General features: G+C 42.7%; 1 protein-coding gene across 1 annotated transcript in view; it reads left to right on the plus strand.

Moving 5' to 3' along the window:
- Nucleotides 1-499: 499 nt before the first annotated feature.
- SYT12 (synaptotagmin 12) overlaps nt 500-23624 on the plus strand; it is a 756831-nt gene continuing 733706 nt past the window's right edge. The window contains exon 1 of the mRNA XM_069223023.1: nt 500-903. The gene's annotated coding sequence lies outside the window, so the exon portion shown is untranslated. The remainder of the gene's footprint in view (nt 904-23624) is intronic.

Below are 23624 nucleotides of genomic sequence, written 5' to 3' on the forward strand. Positions count from 1 at the left end.
TGATTTGCCCAGGATCACACAACATGGTCCAGCGATGAAGCCACGACTGTAGCTTGGATTGCTGGTTGTACAGCCAAATATTTACCAACTATCTTTTATTTCCTTCACGCGACAATAAAGAGCTACTCTCACATTAGACGACGTTTGCCGATGTTAATATTCCTTAAATGTTTAATGTTTATGAGCAATAAGAAAGTAACTTCAGCCATATCTTTTCTTTCCCTCCTTTTTCTTCCTGAGAAAACTAATAGTCGAGAGTTAACTACATCTGAAGGTAAGATGTATTTTTAGCCACTGATGTTCAATTTATTCCTTAGTGTTAGAATTGCCCTACAGATTTAAATATTGCCTAGCATGCCTTGACAATGCCTACGCCTGCTTTCCTGAATTTCACTCACAGACTGAATGCAATCTAACGTCTGGCGGTAAAGTTCCCCTTGAAAACACGGAGCAAGTCTTCTCATACGGGAAAGAAAAGAATGCGGACGTGCCCAGTTTGAATGGAGACATCTTTCTGGCAGAGGGATGCTCGCGCCGCATTTCATGGAGGCTTCCCTGTGAGCAGAGACATGTTGTGCTCCCTCCCGAGTCCCTGAGCATTGCAGGGGTGGGCCTTCTGCAGTCAGGGGGTGGGCTCGGACGGACGCAGTGTTCGGCTTCAGCACACACCTCCTTCCGCGGCTGTCGCGGACTGAAGCCGGTCTGCTCAGTTATTCATCCCTCGGTGGTACCCAGGAGCCGAGCTCTCGTGGATGCTGCCGCTGCTGCCGGTGCTGTGGAGGGCGCGCGTGGACTGTCTGCAGAGGAGGCTCTTGTGCTGTGCAGGGATGTGCCTGTGAGGAGCCGGGGCTTAGCTGCACGCACAGTTACAGAGCATCGCTGGTGCATCAAACTCCGAGCCAGGTGAGGGCACATCTCCCCACTGCAGGGCTGGAAGGGATACACAGGCACAGCGAGAGCAGCCTGACGGTAGTGTAGAGAGATGTGGTTGGGAGTGTAGATAGAGAGCCGGAGAAGCTGGCGTGTTGTTGTTGAAAAGTGCCTGCCAGGCGCCGAACTCAGTGAAGGGCGGCACAGTGCTACTTGGAATGAATGAAATCACGACTGGCGTGTGTGTGCACTACACTAACGGGGCAAAGGGCTCTGCACTCTGATGGACACACCAAGCACTACACTGCGAATGTACTTTAGGCACAATACTTCTCTGCACGACGTTTGGGGACACACCTGACTGTGTTTACATAATGCTTAATCCTGAAGTGTCCAAAGACGGCTCTTCCTTGTATGGGTGATCAAGCGTTGATCGTGGTTAGAACTGTACATAAACATGTATATCTTGAGGCGCTTTCTGTGTATTTCCAAACCTCCTACTTGCTGTTCATGCAGGAGGCTGAGTACAGCGTGTGTGCGCCCTCTCAGAGCTGATATCGCAGTGACTGTAAACACGCTGTGTCTGAGACGAATACAAATGTGTCGTCCCCTGAGGAGACCCCCTCGGCTCCCCTCCCCCGTCCTAACCAAACGCTTCCAACCGTCTTCTGACCGCGTTGCTGGCACAGGTCTGTGACTGTGCTCCCCTTGCCGCTAGCGGGGTCACGAGGACAGACTAGGGCTATAATGTTGCATTCTGGGAGTTGCAGTCTTGCTTTAACTTCAATTGGACTAAATACTCTTCCTTTGCAATGGAGTGTAAAAGGGAAGACAAGGATTGTGAAATGGTATCCCCCGTGAAAATGTCTCATCTGATGATCCTTTTGGAAGGTCCTACATAGCAATGATACTTACTGTTGTGGAGAAACATTTCTGTTATTGCTCAGACTCTACAATGAAGTTTACACATTTTTGAGCATTAAGCGTTATCTGTAATGTGGAAAGGATGCCCTGTTTTTTTCTGTATTCAAGCACTTTTGACCCTATACTACTCAATACCCTGTTTATGCTATACCTTATATGCGCTAAACGCAAGGGTCATCATGCCTTTAACTAGCTTCGCGCGATCCTAGACCAGGAGGCCCATCATCTCTTTAAATGTCTTCGTCCACTACAGAGACCATGAAGAACAGACTTTGGGTTTGAGTTAGACATGACAGGGATCATTTTGTAGCAGCGAGACAACATGATTCTCTAAAACTTGTGCAGCACTGAACAGGGATGGGCCTGGGAGGACATCAGCGTAGACTTCCGGTAAGGAGAAGAACAGCTTGGTCTAACACGGTAATAATGTATAGATTAGAACATGAACACAGAGATATTTAGATCGGGTTCGGGCTGACGGACATACCTAGTGTTCTCTCTCCCATCTGCTAGGACACCACAGTCTCTCCCAAGACTCGGTCTCCGTCTTGGCTTCCACTGCATCTTTTTCTTGCTGGATGGACTCCAGGCCAGAATTGTGTCTGTATGAGTTTATGTAAAAGGATCGGCATAATATGTTCCTTCTTTATTGGTCTCCAATTAGAAAAATGTGACTGTCGAGTCAGTATGGTATTTTGTTGGAGATGAAAGTTAAAACACAGTATGAGTGGGTTTATGTGCCACTCCTTGGGTAAAGGCAAGTGATGCTATCACTGCACCCACACCTTCCAGTATCTTTGTGCACCGCCTGTCCGGCCAAGACTAGCTGCACAGCAGAGGCACACCTTCGCACCAGGCTGTTCTAGGTTACATTTTTAGGGTCAGTTTCACAAGCGCTCTGGCCCCTGTTGTAATCTCTCTGTGGGCTTTTAACCACTCCCATGTCACACCCATCAGTTTAGTTGGTTAGTGGGCTTGCCTTTTAAAATGCGCTTGATTTCATTAGTGAAAGTCATGCATACGTCATGCCTTTTCCGGTGTTCAGCCCTCCTCGAAAGCACCAGTAAGCTACTGAAAACATACGAGACTCTGTGTTTTCCGAAGGGCTTCTGGACTACTTTTTATTTTTATTTTCTACGCAGCGCTGTCTCGCTGGGCAGTAGTCCAGTGCTTTTGCATGACATTGAACCTGTTACATGGCTAATTGCACTTTTGCTGATGCAGTTGACCATGAGTGAACTTCTGTTTATTTTTCAGTGTCTCCTTCACGGTAATGGCTGCTTATGCGAAACTGTTTTGCTTTTAATTTTCAGTTTATGTGGCAAGAAAAGTCTGGTTAGGAGTTTAAATCGCTTATAGCTCTAACTCGATCAAATGTGAGACCCAGTGCATTGCACATGCTTGTTTCTTTGTGGTGCCGGGAGCTTGTCACTCTTTCTGATCTGAGTGCCGCTATTTACAGAGTTTTGCTGCTGAAAGTCCTGCGAGGAGTTCACAGATAGGGCAGAGGTTTCCCCTTCCGGCAGGCTGCTCACAAACCTGTAGTTCATCAAGGGGTAGTTGGCACATTGCCAGCCTCCCTGTGTGGAATGTATGAGTTTATATGTTCTTGGACTATTGGTGGTTGAAAGTAGACTGCTCACCAATTAGAAGAACAGCCAGCTCTCAGTGGCTGTGTGGAATCGCATTTTACAGTTCTTAGGTATGCTATGCCTAGTGGCCCCTGTGATACACAATGACAATCTCTGCACAGGCCTGTCATTAAGTAAAGAGGCCTACAAATGTAATTCGCTACTGCTAGGAACGCATTATGTTGCAAGGCTTGCCCTCTGAACAGACATCATGAAAGATCCTCGTCATTATATGCTAGCTGAAGCAATCTCCCTTCTGGAAAGTACCAGTCTGAGTACGTGATGTTCTCAAGTTCTGTCACAAGATGGACCATGTGATATTAGGCACGTAGGCCACCTTGTGTAAAATCCTTTTCTATGCTTTTTGTTACTATATATGGTATGATAGGAAAAACGACCTCAGCCATAATGGAGAAGTAGTCATGCGTCAATCATACGTCAAAGCCAAAGAACCAATAAGACGTTGAATTATGTTTGTGGTTTAATACTATAAAAGATCATGTATTACTTCCTTGTATTAGGCTGCTCGAGTGTACACTAGTACAGAGCATCCTCCATGTACATGTCTTTCTATTCAATCCCTAATAAATTGATATTATGTTTATCTAGAAGAGCTGGCTAACGGTCGTTTGTATCCTGAATGGGTGCTGAATAATTAAGCTTCTACAGCTGGTATTTAAAGGAGACATGAACATCTGCTTAAGATGATGTAAGTCTTGCTAGTTCCCTCTCTGAGACCAGGCCCTGATCAATGTGCCACCAATCGAAGAAGAACACTTCTTGATGGGCCCATATTTGACTTTGCTGCCTTAGCCTCCTTTCCTCACAAAAGCCTTGAGCAAGAGCCCAGGCCAGCATAGTATCACCATGGGATCCCATAGGAGCCACAGCTCCTCTGGAGCCAGAGACGCATCCGTCAGGGCAGTGTTGAAACTGTCTAGATGGCCTTTTTCAGCAACCCCTTCAGCGAGGCCGTTCTGCTTCATGTAATCTGGATCAAAGTCTCCGACCAATGTTGGGATTCCGTTATTTTACTGCTCCGCTGCGGTGGCATAATGCTCCACTGACGTAGATGCTTATTAATGATATTACTGAATATGGGGACCGCATTGTCCTGACAACTGTCCCTTACAGGAAGGCAATGCCATTCACGGTTCAAGTCTCTGAGAATCCATCATCACATTGTGGAAGCATCTGCATGGTAGGCAGGAAGAGGCTCGTTCACTTTGAATGGAAGAGTTGTTTTTGCGCATTTGTCAGGTTATAGTTCCCTTCTTCCACCTCCACACCTGTCTCCTGCACAGAGGCCTGACACTGTACCCATAGTAAATAGGTGAGGGCATACATGGAGTGAGTAGCGGCCACCTGAAGTCAACTGCGTGAAGCACCTTAGCCACCGATTGTGCTATACAGAAAATAATTCTTACACGAAGCACAGTTTTATCTCTAGAGGCATTCCGTTCCTTTGAAGAACATAGATTGAGCAAGTAATGGCCGCCCACATGTTTACCACGCCATAGGTTCAGAGACAGACACACCATATCACCAGTGTTATGTGAGGAGCCTTAGTAGCTCCTGCAGGTAAAGTTTGCATTATGCTGATGTTCTGTTTGGTAAGCAGTCATTTATTGTGTTAGAACCCCAAAAGATAGAATGCAAGTATTCCAAACTAAGGGCCTAATTTACGAGGCTCTAGCGGAACACTGTGCCACCGGAGAGCCAATTTGTTTTACGCTACGGTGGCTCAGTGTGCCGGTCCATTTTTACAAGGCCATGCAAAGACGCCTTGCATGGCTTTTCATGGCCTTGTAAACATGGAACCTTTCACGCATAATGCTGCGTGAAAGGGGCGTTCCATGGGTGTTGCTTAAGTGGTTCTCACACAACATTCATGGAACTAGAAGGAATCTGACGTATTCCCAGATTCAAAAGTCTGGGAATGCATCAGATTCTTACCCCACCTCAGGGGTGGCGTAAGAGTGAAGCAATGGGGAGAAATATCTTTCTCCCTGTTTTTTCTCCTTTAGCACGCATAGAAAGAGCAAAACACCTCCTGTGATTGTTTTTGTTCAGGAAGGTGTAACTTACAGCACAAAAACAACCATCCCCAAAATGCAAAGGTGCCTTCGTTGACTCATGACAGCAACTTGTGCGCCAGCACAGGGGGAGAGGACAGAAATGCACAGTACCTTGTAGAGATGGTACATTCCTGCCCTTTCACGGTGGTGCAGGGAGGCGCAGCAGCACCACCCTGCACCAAGGGCCCTGTAAATGAGGCCCTAAGGCCCTCATTTACGAGTCCCTAGTGGCACACTGCACCACTGTAGTGTCTTTTTTTTATACTACCGTGGCACAGTGTGCCAGCCAATATTTACAAGGCCTTGCAAAGCCACTTTGAGTGACTTTTCATGACCTTGTAAATATAGACCTCTTTCACACATAACACAGTGTGAAAGGGGCATTCCATAGGTGTTGCTTGGAATGTTCCCATGCAACACCCATGGAACCTGAAGGAATCTGATGCATTCCCAGATTTACAAGTCTGGGAATGTGTCAGACTTCTATGCTACCTCAGGGGTGGCGTAAGAGTGACGCAAAATATCTTTATTTCTCCCAGTTTTCCCTCTTTCTATGTGTGCTGCATTCTACAAGACACATAGAAAGAGGAAAACACCTCCTGTGATTGTTTTTGTGCAGCTTGCACAAAAGCATTCATCTCCACAATGCAGGCACCCCTGCACCATGCTGCAAGTGTACCTGAGTTGGTGCATGGCATCAGTTTGTGTGCCAGTGCAGGGGCAGTGGGCAGGAATGTGCTGTATCTTGTAGATACAGCATTTTTCTGCCTTTTCCCTTTGGCACAGGACGGCGCAGCTAAGCACTCTCTGCACCTCCCTGCTCCATGGATATGTGAAAACCAGGCATGGATCCTTCCCTCCTGCACCAACGTTTGACACCTTGTGTAGAGGTTCAACTTGTTTTTAAATGACATTATTTTGGTCTCAGTGGGGTTTGAGAGGTGAAATCAGTGAAGTCCTACTTCCAGCCTCCTCGAACAGATGTAGGCAGCAGAACATCTTTTACTTTTCTTTAGACACGGAAGGATTCGATTTTACACAAACATACCATTGATTATCTCACTCCTCTATATTATTTTTAACATCACTTGGTTAAATTTTTATTGTAAACTCATTATTTAGGGATTAGGTAAGGCAGGCTATCAGCTACATCTTTGATCTCAGGATTTCTGTGCGCAGGTTGCTGCAGGCTGGGATCCAGCTGTGCTTTCTTAAGGAAACAACATGTCCGAGAAAGAGAAGACTGAGACAAATGAGTCTGAAACTCGAAAAGTCACAAATCTGTGTAACGTTATTAGTTCACGTCATCCATTTGTTGCAGCTGAATTGCTGTTATTTCTTATCTGTATTGCCTTGCTACTTTAAAGCGTTTTTTAGCACCGCGCTGGCCTGTACTTGTTTGATGGTATTTACTTTTCATATTCTCGGTGATTTCTTACAACATAGAGATGAAAAATAAATCTTATTATGTGCCTCAAAGAATAGAAATAGGAAGTTGACCACGTTCCTCTTGCTACAGATCCAAGTCCACCTTTTGTGGTTCACCCAACAATACCGGTTTTCTTTTCTTCAGTGATCAGCATGTAACCGAGTTTGATCTGTACCTTTTCGTGTATGCCTGTGATTTATGGGTGGGCTTCTTCCATAATATCTCCGTCTATTCGATGTATCTTTGACTGTTGCCATTTATTGTGAAGCACCCACATACCTCGCTGTGCTTGAATACTTCGTAAAACGTATATAAATAAAACAGATCGCCTAACTATAGATAAAATAGAAAGGGTACTACTGTATAGGCTTGGCATTTTAAGAATCAGAAACAGTCAATGCGTGCAGCAACATATGAAAAAGAAACATATGGCGTTAGACATGTGATGAGTGTGAGTAATTGAGTCGAGAAAGGGCAAAATATGTTTATAGAATTTTAACCTCCTAGCTCTTCGGCTCACCACATAAGATTCAGTCTTCTTTAGAAGACAGCGCTCCCAAGAATGACCAGAGTTTAGGCTTTTTACATTCCCACGATACCCCAGGCCAGTTTCACGTTATATAAACATTTTTCAGGTTTAATTATAAGGCCGGTGAGATAGCACTGTATGGTGATCACCTCACACGTACGTGTGCTCATCTGTGTTACTGTATCATAACTGCCAAATAACAGGGTCATCTCTCCTAAGTACAGAACTCAGATGTAAATCAAACAAATATTTTTTGCTAGCAGTCACACCACCAGGCAAATGCCACTGTGCGGGGTGTCTCATGAATGGCCAATAGCGTTGGTATTAAGAAATAAATCTGTCTCAACTGATTCGTTTGCTCTTTGTGTGTGATATTATGTGTGCATGACCTTGTCATGTTTATTGGTTTGTGAAACGGGAACTCTGTCATCAAGTGCACCTCTCGCAAGAACCCCCTATCACAGATCCAAAGTGACTCAGTACTACCATCCTAATCTCGATTCTGTTCACGTTTCTACATTTCGTTTTCGATTACTCGATCTGCTCCGATTGTTGTGATTTGCTTCAAAAGGACTGAATTGCTTCAGAAACTGTGTACGGGTTGCTGTGATTTAGAGTAGTCGGTTATCTAACTTTAAAGTTGTAATGCCTTCCTTTGGCCACTCCTTAAACATACGATTATGACTGTACCCACCCCGCAGCACCCACACCATTTGCGACACAATTCTGTATGATGGGCTGGTTGCTCCTAGAGGACGGCAGGTGTCTGCGGCTCGTCACTGGTCGCTCCTCTTTGCCCTTCTGTATTTGCCAAATACATTTAAGCAGAGAATAGCCAGCAAATGTGGCTTGACACATCTTCAGTTTAGCTAGTCTACCTTCTACCGTAGTTATTATAATTATGTTTTGTAAATGGCCAGAGCGTGTCAAGGACCTCTACATGGAAGCGGGGTCGGCTCTATGTGACTTGGATGGAAGCCTGTATTGTGAGGCCACGCCGGCCTCCAGCTCCCATTTTAATCAGTGGCTCTCAGCTCTGTGAAAGAGGCGGCGCTTACACATCACTACGCATACAATGTTCTTAATCTAAACAATGCATTTTGTGTTTGTAAACCTAGTCATCACACTGTGGTTCTCCTATGAACGCTTTTCTCGCAAAAGATTTAATTTGGACACAGCTTTGTCTTATTATTTTTGATGCAGTAGCATAGGAACATGTATGCTAACAATTTAGCACACTATTTGTGATCACAATTGAAAGCGTGACTGAGAACGAATCGCTTTGTTACCTTTTTAGGTCGAGCGCACAAGCGCTTTGGCCTGTTGTAAGTATCGTGGGCTTTTAACCACGCCCACCGCACGCCCATGTCTTTCACTCGCTCGTGGGCTTGTCTTTCAATAATCCTTTGTTATCATTGGTGAATGCTTTACATTTGTCCCTCCTTGGAACAGTTTTGTTGTATACTGCCCCTGTAACATGGATAATTGCATGACTGCCGATGGGTTTGACTGCCAGCAAACTTCTTTTTCGTTTTGTGTCTCTCCTTCACACTCATGCTGGCCATGGCACTTTGAATTGGCTCGCTTATGTCAACTGTTTTACTTTTCATTTTCAATTCATGTGGCAAGAAAAGTCCAGTTAGGAATTTACAACACTAATAGGTCTAACTCCAGCTAATGCGAGACCCATTGCATTGTAAATGCTTGTTCTGCTGTGCCGGACACACTCAGTTGTGAAGTAATGCCTATACTTGTGTCTCTCTTCAGAGTGTGCCATTCGAGCTACTTTACTAGCTCATGTCAAATGTCTGCAAAAAATATCACCCACCCACTTGATATCCGAACTCACTACCTGCACAATTCATGTGAGTTTCATTACCTTCTCCGTCACAAGTGTACCAGGCACTGAGTTTTGTTTGAACTTCAAACATAGAGCCTAATGTACAAAGAGTCCCAAACACTAGGATTTGCAAATTCACAGGGCTTGTGACTGCAGAAGGTTTGGTTAGAAAACACAAGTCCTTTTACGAATAGGAATAATTCTGTCTGAATGGCTTTTTGTGATACTTTCCGAATTGAAAGTAGGAGAGAGCATGAAAGGGTTGTTCCCCCCCTTTATCTGATTCAGAGAAGAATGCATCCCAGTCACAGTCTTAAACCATTTATGATTTACTGATCACCAAGTTGGAGTGGCAACTGATTTGCAAAGAGGAGTTTGAGCTGTCCTGATTTAGGGTTTGGTGGATGGGTATTCACTCCATCGGTGCAACAGAGTAAAGTACTCAGTCGCCTGAGGGAGTACCTGTCCACCAAATTTTGGGATGTTCACCCTCCCAGTGGCCATCTCTTGCATTTACAGGAACCACTGTTACAGCAGTTACTGTAAATACGTTGAAAGTTTGATGGACAGCTCCATCAGCAAACTTTCAAAAGTGGGATTTTCTTTTTGAAAATAAAAAAAACATTTACCCCGGGCCAATGGAGTTTTCTCCCATGATGTAGGGGTCATGCTACAGGTTTCACAGACTCTTACTGCCAGGTTTTACCGGGTGCTGCAGTACAGTGAAAACTGGCCATTTCTCCACCCTCTCTAAATATGGTGGGTGGATAAATGGTCAAACTTCTGATGGACCTTACTCTGTCAGGGCGTTGAAAGTGTATGTTGGAAGAGGAGATAGATTAGTCTCCACCATCAACATACTGAGGGGCATATTTATGAGCCCCTAGCACCACTGGAGCATCACTTTATGTGACGATCCGATGGCGCTATGTCCTGCACCGTATTTACAAGGTGGCGTTAAGCCACTTTTTGTGCCTTAATGCCAACTTGTAAATACTGCCCCTTCACACGCAGCACTTTGTGTGGAAGGGATGTGCAATGGGTGTTGCTGTGGGTATGCCACAGCAGCACCCATTGCATTTGGACGCTGGCCCAAATTTACGTGCTTTCGTAAACCTGAGGCAGTGCCAAAATCTAACACCACCCAAGGGGTGGCATTAGCAAGGCAGAACGAGGATGAATACTTTTATTCCTCCTCATTTTTTGCTTTTTCTATGTGTGCTGCATTCTGCAGCATGCATAGAAAGAGCAAAATGCCAGGAATGATTGTTTATGTGTGGGAAGGGGTCCCTTCCTGCACAGAAACAATCTATCAAAATGATGCCTTCTGCAGCACACCCATAAGTGCCAAATCACCATTAATGATTGTTATGTGCAGGAAGGGACACCTTCCCGCACATAAACAATCAAACCCCTCAACTCAGACATCCTTGCACTATTGTTCAAGGATGCCTGCGTTGGTGCTAGGCAGCTCAATTCCTGCGTTTCTAAACTGATGCAGCGTGGCGCTGCCAACTTTGGCGCAGCACCGCGCTGCACTACTTTTCAGTAAATCTGGCCCTGAATGTCTGTCTGACTTAAAATTAGGCGGGTAGACCTTCAGTTTGGTAGAAGGGGTACTTGGTCACTGTGTTGAGTACCCTCTCCACCAAATTATCTATCCGGCCCTTTGTTCTCTTAATGTTGGCTCTGTGTGCCACTATCACTGAAGATTATGCACATGACCTATTAGTATGTAAATTGCATTGCAAAATCAGAGATAGGACCCAAATAGTCTGTGCACAATTTCCAACCTGTCTCTTTGTACATTAGGCAGATGGTCATCAATTTGACCTCTCTTGAGTGTAGCACTAGAACCAGGCAGTAAAACCACTGTGAGGAAACCATCCAAGGTATTTTCACTGGTGGTTCTCACGCTCAATTCTTCCCACCAGTAGTGGGGAATAACACACCAAACAGCCTTTGTGACTGGAAGTACGGCATAGCTTTCTGCTTTCCACACTAGTGATGTAAGCAGTGCACATTTCGTAAACTCCTCAACATACCATCTGGATTAATTTGTATGGCCAACAACCCAGGTCTAAGCAGATCTCCCCTTCCTAGAAGTCAAACACTGTTCAGTGACTGCCATGATAAGAAATATCATTGGCCTGTCAGATATCAATAGAGGGTGATTGGCTTTTTGTATGAAAGATAACACTAAAGGAAGACAATGCAGAGAGGACCAGCTGTATGGTGCCATAGTGTTAGACATGGGCACACCATCATTGATGAACCAGCTGGATAGACATTTAGTTGGAGACATTAACAAGACATTAGACAATATGGGTGCCTCTGCATTTGGGGACTAAATGTTCAGCTATTGATAGCATTATGTGAACTGTTTTTGCAGCTGCTGTAAAACAAGGACTATCAATCAGCCAGTAAGGGGATGCACGTCTTTATGTTATAAAAGTAGACAGAATGAAGATAAACACCAATATGGTATGTAGAGGTAGCTGAGATGGGAGGAACAAAAGGTGGAATTTTGAAGTATAACAGAAAGCTATATTTGAAAAACAGAGGCAAGGCAAATTTGCTACCAGAGTCAAAGCACACACAGCTGTGGAAATTGCTGAATCTCTGAAGCACAGCCAAAAAATCCATGAAGATGTGTTAATAGAAGGAGAAGTGGTAGTATTGTGAGGGTGAAGGTATAGCATGCAGAATTCCACTGGGAAGTTCATGAGAGCAAAGTGTTCTTGCATTCGCAAATTGTGCATTAGGCATTGGATGACTTTGAGAGTGCAAAACACAAATCACAATGCATTAAGATGAGATTATGAGTCACAAATGGGTTTGCGACTCACAATCTGGATACCACAATTACTTTTGTTTGCAAAGAAAAATGAAAAGGAGAAGGATGTCTCCCCATGCTTGCAACACACAAGCAAATGTATAATGGTTTACGACTGTTCCTGCAGACGTAAACTATTGATGGATTATCGACAGGTGAAAGCAGTCTTATCCATTCTCAAAGTGGAAGGAGTTCATGAGAGACAATTATTACTATGTGCAAATGCCAGCTGTGGCCAAGAAAGGAAGCAGACATTGGTCTCGAGGATGTCCCTTCTCATTGTGCCACACTTCATTTTTATTGCCATTGCTGGCTGGAAAGGTGCTGCAATAATTAGGCTTCACGAGTACCAGAATAGTGGCCTGATTCTAGCCCCCCGTTTCTGCATTCAAATGCTTATTAATGGCAATTTTGTACTGTGCAACATTAGTACATTCAACACTGCAAACATTATTTGGGTTGTATTGCATGTGTGAATGGACCCAAACACAGTATATCTGGCCCTCAATCTCTATAGCAATACTTTTATTGCTGTTCACAAACAAATCTGATGGTAGATTATATCTCACTACAAAATGCCTGTGAGTATGCAATGTAAGACACATAAGGAAAATCACTCCCTAAGGTTTTGGCCCTACTATTAGGAAGCAATAATTTATCAGTAAGTCAGGTATCACATGTCTGGCAAGGCAATTTATCAGTAGAGGCATGTGTCAAGTGGTTGGCAATAACGAGCGGCATCGTCATCAAAGTGAAGAGAATATTGGTAACAGAACTACCCTAGATCATACAGGGAGTCAGTGGAGAAAAGGGATCTGATGGGGAAGCTCTGTGAAGGTGAGAAAGAAAGTCAAATCTCAGAAAGAGGAGGCACCTCGCAATCAGAACAACTAACACCCAGAGCTTGCAGGACATGCATTAATAGTAAAGAAGATGTGGAGTAAAACACTCAGGAGCTCCATGTATTAAGACTGAAGCTCAGTAAGGTCCTCTGCTCAAAAAAATGCTTACTGCAAATATCTACATGATGGACAATATGGAAAGGCAGGCTATGTTGAGATGATACATATAGGGCCTCATTACGAACAATTACTGGCAGTGACGGTCCGACTGCCAGGGAACCACCAGGTCTGCCAGGATCCTGGATCCTGGCAGTCTGGCGATGGCAGAAATCCTAATCTGCCCAGGTAGTGCAGCATGCAGCACTGCACTGCGGATTACGACCTCATTCTCCGCCAGCCTTTTCATGGTGGTAACACTGCCATTAAAAGGCTTGTGGAGAACAGGTGCAGAGGGTACGGGGAGGGCTGCACTGCCTATGCACTTGGAATGGGCAGTGCAGGGGACCCCCTGATCAGCACAGTTGCCATGACCACTGTCTGCTGGTGCACACTGCTGGCTACAGCTTTGCCACCCGCTCAATTATGAGCCAAAAACAATGCTGTAGTCTGTTTCCCACTAACCCAACGGGCAGAAACTGAGGTTTCTGCTGGCCAGCCTAGCGGGAAACTCTTAATGTTTCCAGCGTGGAAGTAGCCAGTGTGGCAGCACCTCCCAGTCGGATGTTCAGTGGACAGTGCAAACTGACAGCCAAACTCCTAATCAGGCCCATAGGTATGTTATAAAATGTAAAATAAAGGCGATATTCTTAGAGGAGAAGAAACACAAACATGCTTGAAAGTTGTGCCTATGAATTCTGGGAATCACACAAGAGCACCCGAGGCAGTAACAGCAAAGGCAAAGAATTATATACACAACTATGATAAACAAGGTGCAAGGGAGATGTATTGCTTAACGCTAAAGGAAGGAAAAAATGGACCACTTGTCAAACAAACAAGCAAACATATGACATTAGGATAATGGCAGGGGTATGAAGGTAGAACACTTGGAAATCAGGAAGTGGGGAAAGGAAGACAGAAAAGGATGGTGAAAGGGAGGCTATGGAAGAAGTAAAAGTTGAAGGAATTGAGAAGCACTGAAATACTGCCAACTCAAGAAACAAAGAAACACTTCAGAACAGTGGAGAGTCGGGAAACAAGTAAGTAATATACATTAGTGCAGATTTTGGAAGCAAGCAAGCACCGTAAGACTGCTGGTTCAAGAAACTAGGACACTCTGAAAAAGGTGTACGTTTAGAAAACAAAGTAAGCAATAGCTCAGGAATCTCTGGAAACAAGTTAGCCAACTAGGGGCATTGCTACAATGACCAATGCTGGACTGAAGGAAGCAGAGGAGTAAAAGAGTTCACTGCTAGTGATCACATGCCTGATGTGCGATTAAGCTTGTACCTTCCAGCCACAAGTATTTTGATTCCTCCTCCATCTTGCCCCGTGGGATGGTGATGAAGCAGTGAGCAGGGAATTCTAGGAAATAGTCTTTGGCAGGACAAGCAAATGGGCTTCCACAAAACTCAGCATGGATCTGAAATTAAAAGTAAGTTTAGACTGTTTTCTAAAAGGTTGAAATCAGTACACAGCTATTTCACAATGCCAGATAGCCTACAAAAACGAATTGAAAGTCCACCAGGCATGCACCGCAGTGGTGGGCGGAGAGTGCAGGGAGTGAAGCAAGACAGCAGGAGAGGTCTGAAAGAATGAAAAAGGTAGTTAGTAAACCATTTAAAAAAAGTGGGAAAACGGAGGAGGATGGCAGGAGGAGTAATCCTAACTGTGGTGGTGGTAGTCAAAACTACTCTAATCTGCATTGAGGCACTACATGACTTTGGGGGTCAAAGTGGAGAAAAAAGTACGAATCAACAAAATTATTTTGGAACACTTTACTTTGAATATACTGTCAGTGAATTATGAAAATAGACCCAGAATGTACTGAGCAAAACAAGTTTTCTATATGTCGCTTGCATGTCAACATCAGCCATTGACACAAGGTTTGAGTACCTCATTACCAATCAGTTGATGCACGAAGGAGGCCATATTAGCCGCCCACATATTAGATGCACATAAAGTACTTGATATATTTCTAATTTGCAAAGCATGGACTGGGTCACTCTGTATTTTTATTGGCGTATTCACAAAGGGGGAATTACACTGCGAATTAAAAACTAGGTGAGAGCAATTGAAATACTAGTTAGTTCTGTGAAGAAATACTATTAAAACTAAATGAAATTAAAGCTAGACACTGTTACAAACATAAACACATTAAAACATAAGTGACACAAACAATTTGTTGGACTAATGGAGCCTATTCGTTTACATTGAATTTTAACTTATGAGCTGCATAAGACAATGATGTTCTTGTTGTGTCTTTGTTTTTTGTTTTAAAATTATTTGAAACAATTTGTTGTAAGAAACTTAGATATGAAATATGGAAATATGTGTTATATTGTGTCCTGAAGAAGCTGGGTGAAGTTATTGCTCCACTGAAACATCACGTTGACAGTTGCTAATTTTTAAATGTGTATGCATTGTGAAATAAAGTGATTCATTTTATTGGGATAGGAGTTTTAAGATTTGTGATACAAAATTATAATAATGTGTGTTTACCTTATGTAAAGGTCTGTTTTACATTGTGAATGTTTCTCATTGACATAACTGCATAATTTTGAAACATATAACATATGAGTAATTTGTAATTATTTTTTGGCACTAAAACGTAGTCGTTTTTGCTTAATTATTGTCTCAGATGGGAGTATTATTTCTTGCCTTACTTAGGACCTTTGTACACTGATGTTCCCTGCCTGTGCTCAACATGTGAGGAAAGGGAGACCCAGACAAGACAATAAAACACTCCCTCTGCAGCAATGAATTTTCTTGTTGTTTCAAAACAACCTGTCCCTCCTTCCTCCATCTCTCCCAACACACACACTTTGGCGGCGTATTTCTGTGAGACAAAAAGAAACTGGCAAGCTGCGATAAATTGGAAGCCAGTCAGCATTATGTTTTCACTGCAAATGTTTCCGTCGTATCAGCAAGAGCATGACAGAAACTCTTCCAGAGTCCACTATCCTGACAAAGATCTTTAGGTACAGTGGGTAGATCTTCACCAGGTTGATGGAGACAAGACCCAGTTAACTTTTAATGTGCTCTTCGTCTCATTTCCCCCTATTATATCTCATTGACATCCACTGTAGTATACCGAAGGAGACGAAACGTTCAAGTTGCCACATCTTCAAATAGTGTCACAATGTACTGCATGCTTTCACTACAATGTTGGTCGCAGGAATGCTCTGAAATTTGAATGAACCTAGTAAGATATGCTGAACAGTGGACCCTCTGGAGGTATTATATATTATATGACTGACGTCTGATTACTGACGAATGTCTTTTTCAGATGGAGCCTTAGCGTGCCTAAGGTGGTTTCCTTCCTGTGCCCTGTACCTAGCTGAACATGTGTTACAGGCTGCAGAAAGGGAGGAGACCTGTGGTGCTTGGGAACAGCACAATTGAGTTTCACCATGCAGAGACTTTTTGGCAACTTACGTTGCTGCATTACTGATTTTTAGTATCTTGATCAAAAAAAATTGTGGTCAATATAACACCAGAAAATGTTTAGAGTCCCACAGAAGCAGAGTTGGAAGTGGCAGCTTTCCTGGAGTTGACAGCAGTGCTAGAAAAAAAGGAGGAATCATCGTGGGTTTGGACACAGGAGTTGACATGCAGTGATTCTTGATAAGTATCATGTTGTAGGAGAACACTGACATGAAGTTGTTTACTTACCTTTCTGGAGGATAAAAACACCTACTACATCTTTGATTAGGCTCAGCTGTTGATATACAGACTCATTTACTGGGAAAAGGGCTTCCGTTCCTGCTTGGGCAGGTAATATTCTAGTACATTTTGTGAAACCAATGACATGTTTTTTATTGGCTTTCATTAAATCAGAAGTACAAATCAATGCATGTGCTAAGTATACTTGTTCATTTGATCATTTAGCTAATCAAGATTTCAAATAGTAGATGCAAATGATATTGACTGTCCCCAAATTTTATCACATTTATGCAGCAAGATCATTCTTTTAAAATACATGGTTTCCTTCAAACTTGTGATGTTCATTTTATTAATCCATATATCAAACTGAGAAGGATTTCCGGATTTCCAGAATCCAGCAATAATGGACCACGGTATAAAATGAGCAATAAATAGCCATCTGCACATATCCTGACATGATACCTAGATATCCGGAACACTTCGGCCCATATTTATACATTTTTAGCGCTGCATTTGCGTCATTTTTTGATGCAAAAGTGGCGCACACTTACAAAATACAGTTGTATTTTGTAAGTTTGTGCCGCTTTTGTGTCAAAAAGCGGCGCAAATGCGGCACTAAAAAAGTATAAATACGGGCCTTCGTTTACACTAACATTTTTTCAGTCATCATAAACCATCCAAGCATGTTGTTAATATAAGTGAAGGCTGAACGCCAATATTTTTGTTTGTCTGGACAAATCAAAAACATATGATTCTATGTACCGAGACTAAACCATCTGGGAGTTTAAATACTTGGATTCTGTTTGTGTTTGAATTCTGGGGTACGGCAGAGGAGTAATAGGACGAAAGATGTATTTTTAAAACAATTTGCCGTTCTGATGGCTTTGTGGTTATGTTGAGATGCCGCCTTCCAGATTACACAAGGGTCAATTTTATGTCTCCATTTATTTAATAAATTATTCCATATTTGTTGGTGGCTTCTATAATATTGAACAGATATCCTCTGTTTTGGGAACAGTGTTTCAACAATTCTACAAGAATTTTCAATCTCAATGACAGCTAGATTGTGTTGCACAAAGAAATATATACTACCTTGTCTGAGTTTCAGTTTTGTTAGAAAATTGGTTGCATCGAACAAGGAACATGTTCAGATTTTGTCTAGATCATAATAGCCCCAACGGTTTATTTCCCTTACATCAAAATTGTTCTGAAATTATAGCTGTTTCTGTAGGCACATGTAGAATTTGCATATCGGAGTATATTGTGTTTTCAAACTCTTCATAATTTGATATTAGACTAATTTTGGATTGTTAGGTTCCCTTCTGAAAATATCAGATATATCATTTCTTTACCTGTGATTTGGTTTAGAAAATAGTTGTCATAATAGCTTGCCACTGAGACTATGTCCAAATTCATAATATAAGAAGCCATATATTAGTTTCAAAACTCCAGACGTGACAATTCACCCTTGATAGAAAGCAGGTTTAGCTTCTAAAAGCTTTTTCTCAGTTCTTTGTTACTCCTCAAAAAAGCTTAGTAGACTTTCCATTTTTTAAAACTATTTTTTCTAAAGAATACATGGCAAGGTAGAAAAAGAAAGAAACAAATGAAAAAAATAAACAAAAGATTTTCATCTTTATCAATTATACTCTTCTACTAGAGTTTGGCGAATGGATTACACCATAACAAACACAATGGATATCCTGCCCGCCATATTACAAGTTCCATTACATATAATGGAATTGTAATAAGAAAAACAGGTTATCCTTCGAATTTGTGATGGAGTAACCCCATCTGCCAAACTCTAAATCAGGGGTTCCATCTCTTTAATATGCCTTTTTTTTAGTAATGGTACATAGTACAAATCATAGACAACTTGACAATTTGGCAGATTCATATATCCAAATATCTATGAATGTATTGGTATTTATGTAGCTCCAACTGAGCTGTGAAGCAATAGAACCATGTAAATTACAAAAGGGTTTGAGAGATGATCTAAAAGATTTACATCAGTGGGTATTACAGGAATACATTTTTCACAAAGGGAGATTAAGTGATTTGCCCAGAATCACACAATGTTGAGTCCAGCAGCAAGGTTAGGATTCAAACCTGGGTCTGCAGATTCCTAAGGTGGCAGCCAGAATGGCTAGCCCAGATCTTTGGATTTTTATTATAATTATCTTCAGGCAGGGAAACTTTGTGACACTAACTCAAGCATCAGAACTGAAAGAAAGGCACCAGGAACTTTTCAGATATTTGATGATGTAAGGGCTGAAGAAGCTTTTCTCATAGAAGTGAAAAATGAAGAAGAAAAAAGGATATGCAGGGATTTGTTCCCATCTACCTTTAGAAGTCTCAAATGACATAGCAGGATACATTTGTAAATGAAATTCATATCTAGTCTTGAATGGTTTTTGGCTGAACTCCTTTAGTAAGATTTTGTTTTTGATTTTGAAGTCTCCTAAATTTACAAGAATCGTTTTTGGTTGGGTCCCTGATTTAGGTGGAGAAAAATGAACTCTATGGTATTGACATATTATAAGATCTTCTTCCATTCTTGCTAGTACATGTATTTTAATTATTTTCTTGATCATCTTCTGTAATATCTTTTTCCTTGAGCTCTGGGATTTCAACAAATCTCAAATTTGTTCTTCTCATATGATTGATATAATCCACTTTTTGAGTTTTTCAATTTCCCTGGAGACAGTTATTATTTCATTCTAAATTATCTTGAGAACCTTCTGCCTCACATACACTTTTTTCTAATTCTTGCATGTGGACACCAAATCTATCTATTTTAGTGTCTATGGGCCTGATTACAAGCTTGTCGAATGGGATAATCCATCACAAACATGACAGATATCTCGCCTGCTGAATTACAAGTTCCATTATATTCTATGGAACTTGTAAAATAGCTGGCGGGATATCCTTCATGTCAGTGATGGAGTATCCCAACCACTAAGATCGTAAACAGGCTCTATGTCTTGTATCTGTTGCACAATATTACTAGTGATTGCATTCTGATTTGCTTCAAGGGTCTATATTTCAGTGAAAATAATTTTAATAGCATAACCTGGCATTTAAGTTATCTGTATCATTACTCACAAAAGTGTGGGGGGTGATATCTACTTCAGGGATTCTGTATCATGGCTTACAAGTGATTGAGCAGGATTTTGTGCTTCTGGTCTTGTTTCCTTGCTATCTTGATTATTGCTATCTTTGAGTACATTTTACTCTACAAGTGTTACTTTTTTCCATCTTCTCATGTGTTGCCAGCTTCTCTCTTTGTTTAGCTTAGTCCTCTGAAAGAATTTCATAGGGATTGTAGTCAGCTGCAATTAAGTCTGTTGTAGAGAAATTATTTTGTTTAGCAGGATTGGACTGAGCTCCTAATGGGAGGCTGTTCCTTTTTTGGTATAAAACTACAAGTAGCTTATCTCGGTGGTCACATGACTCCGGTGTTTTAGGTCAGTGGTTCCCAACCTGTGGTCCGCGGACCCCTTGGGGGTTCGCGGACCCCTGGGGGGTCCGCAACTGCTTAGAAAATTAAATGATATTAACAGATTAGGCCCACAGCTTTTAGTAATGACTTAGTGGGGGTCCCTGGATTCCAATAATGATTCAGTGGGGGTCCCTGGGTTCCAGTAATGATAAAGTGGGGCTCCACAGAAGTCAAAAGGTTGGGAACCACTGTTTTAGGTTTTCAAAGTACAGGCAGAGAAGCTTCAGTTTTGTCCAATTTATTGAGCACTCGGTTTCTTTATTTACATGAATCCATTGATATATTATATTTTGTGTTGGTTTCGTTTTCCTGGACATTTTTGGAAATCTGACTGTCATCTTTAATCACAGTGGGACATAATTTATCAGAGTGCTGAGTTGGAGATTTGATTATATTGCTTTGACCCTTTTTTAATGAAATGGGATTCGAAACCTCTGTAACGTTCTGCCAGTCAACTGTTAATAATTTATTATTTTCCCACTTCTTGACATTATGTTCGATTTCATTTCCTTTCTTAAATGTGAGCTCAAGCCCTTTCTCAAAACTGGTGCATTTGTGTAGTATTTTCCCTGTGATTTTGTGCTCTCTTTATCATTGACTCCCACTGCTCTAGCACTATTTTAAAATGGGATTATTTTTTAATTGATGATCATTTAGCTCTACTGTTAAGTGAGCCTTTCTGTATTTCCCCCCTTGTCACAGCTTGTAATTAAAATGTACTCTTTAATGGTCCTCAGTTTGTTAGCAGCAACCTATATGGCAACCATGGGCCAGATTAGATCTTGGCAGAGAGGAATACCTGGAGGGATATCCTGTCTTTCGTATTACGATCCCATTGTATCCTATGGAGATCGTATTATGGCGGACAGGATATTCATCATGTTTGTGATAGAGTATTCCATCCACCAAGATCTGAATCAGGCCCTAAATCACTCTTTGGGTGACCAAGTGCCCTCTAAGGAAAGAACGAGTTACTTACCTTCGGTAACGACTTTTCTGGTGGATACATTAGCTACCTGTGGATTCCTCACCTAATGAATACTCCCATGGCGCCAGCATTCGACGGAAATCTTCTTACTAGTCTCTGCACGTCGACGAGGACATCACTCTAGCCCACGCGACGCCGTCTGACGTCATACAGGCAATAAGAGGTCCTCGCCGACGTGCCGATGACAGTACCAACATTTTTTACGTGCATGAGAATAATAATAACCCAATGTAATGAAAGAGCAAAGCAACATCTCTTAATATTGTAAATCACACAACATTGCAATAAAATAGCTGTAGATTTAATATAACCTTCTTTTTTTTTTTTTAAACAAATAAATATATTTATAGATACGAATCATGTATATACACAATATATATAGATTTATATATAAATATACACATATATACAAATATCATATATGCAAAATGTATTGCAACTTTGAAGACCAAAAGGAGCACACTCAAGGATTGCTTGGAGAGACCAAAAAGGCAACGGGGAGGCGGGTGGGACCGTGAGGAATCCACAGGTAGCTAATGTATCCACCAGAAAAGTTGTTACCGAAGGTAAGTAACTCGTTCTTCTGATGGATACAACTACCTGTGGATTCCTCACCTAATGAATAGAGTCCCAAAGCAGTACCACGCCCGGCGGTGGGTGCCTAAATGGTCAAACCAAGAAATCCTGCAGCACTGACCGTGCAAAATGACCGTCCCTTCTGACCTCAGAGTCCAAACAGTAATGTTTCACAAAAGTGTGAAGGGACGACCAAGTTGCGGCCTTGCAGATGTCGACCACAGGAACACCCCTGGCCAAGGCCGAAGAGGCCGACTTAGCTCTGGTGGAGTGAGCTCTAATGCCCTCAGGCGGATCCTTCTTTGCCAAAGAGTAACAGATTTTAATGCAAAGAACAACCCACCTGGAGAGTGTTCTCTTGTGGACTGCCTTTCCTCTCCTCTTGCCCACGTATCCGACAAACAGCTGATCCTCCAGCCTGATATCCTTCATTCTGTCGATATAGAAACTCAACGCCCTTTTTGGGTCCAGGCGATGTAGTCTTTCTTCCTCCTTTGAAGGATGAGGCGGAGGATAAAACGTGGACAAAGTGATTGTCTGAGCCAAATGGAAGGGTGAAACAACCTTCGGAAGGAAAGCAGCCTTGGTCCTCAACACCACCTTATCCCCATATAACGTTATATAAGGGGGTTTAACCGATAAGGCCTGCAACTCACTCACTCTCCTTGCAGATGTTATAGCTACCAGGAATACTGTTTTAATAACCAAATACCTTAAGGGGCAAGAATGCATAGGCTCAAAACGGGACCCCATAAGGAAAGTCAGGACCAAGGACAAATCCCATTGAGGCATAACGAATGGTTTTGGAGGATATTGATTCAGAAGACCTTTCAAGAATCTGAGAACAATAGGGGATTTAAATAACGATGGTTGGTCTGGAAGACAAATGAAGGCTGACAAGGCCGACAAATAACCCTTAATGGTAGCCACTGCACAACCTTTCTGCGCTAGAGACAGTGCAAAAGACAAAACATGTGACAGATGAGCATGTAAGGGATCAATCTGTCTCTCTCCACACCACATAACAAATTTAGACCACCTATTAGCGTAGATAGATTTAGTGGAGTGTCACCTGGCCGCTAAGATAACATCCACTACATCAGGCGGGAGAGAGAAGGAACTCAGGTTGCCCCGTTCAATCTCCAAGCATGTAGGTGCAGACTCTGGAGGTTGGGGTGTAAAACCTGCCCCTGCGACTGCGAGAGGAGGTCTGCCCTCAGAGGGAGACGGAGCGGAGGGCACAGTGAGAGTTGGAGAAGGTCGGAGTACCATACCCTCCTTGGCCAATCCGGAGCTATTAAGATGACTTGGGCCCGGTCTTGGCGAATTTTCCTCAACACTCGAGGAATCAAGGGTATGGGGGGAAACGCGTAAAGCAACTGGTCGCACCAGGTTATCTGAAACGCGTCCCCCAACGCTCCCTGCATCGGATACTGGAGGCTGCAGAATAACGGGCAATGCGCGTTCTCCCGAGTGGCAAACAGATCTATCCGAGGAAACCCCCACATCTGGAAGATTAAACAGACTTGATCTGGATGGAGATGCCACTCGTGGTCTGCCGAGAATTGGCGACTGAGACTGTCCGCACGTACATTCAAGACCCCGGCCAGATGATTTGCCACCAAGCAAATCTGATGGTCCTTTGCCCAGGACCATAGCCGAAGAGCTTCTCTGCAGAGAAGGTACGACCCTACTCCTCCCTGTTTGTTTATGTACCACATCGTGGTAGTATTGTCCGTCAGGACCTGTACCGACTG

The sequence above is a fragment of the Pleurodeles waltl genome, chromosome 3_1, assembly GCF_031143425.1.
Source record: "Pleurodeles waltl isolate 20211129_DDA chromosome 3_1, aPleWal1.hap1.20221129, whole genome shotgun sequence".
NCBI lineage: Eukaryota > Metazoa > Chordata > Amphibia > Caudata > Salamandridae > Pleurodeles > Pleurodeles waltl.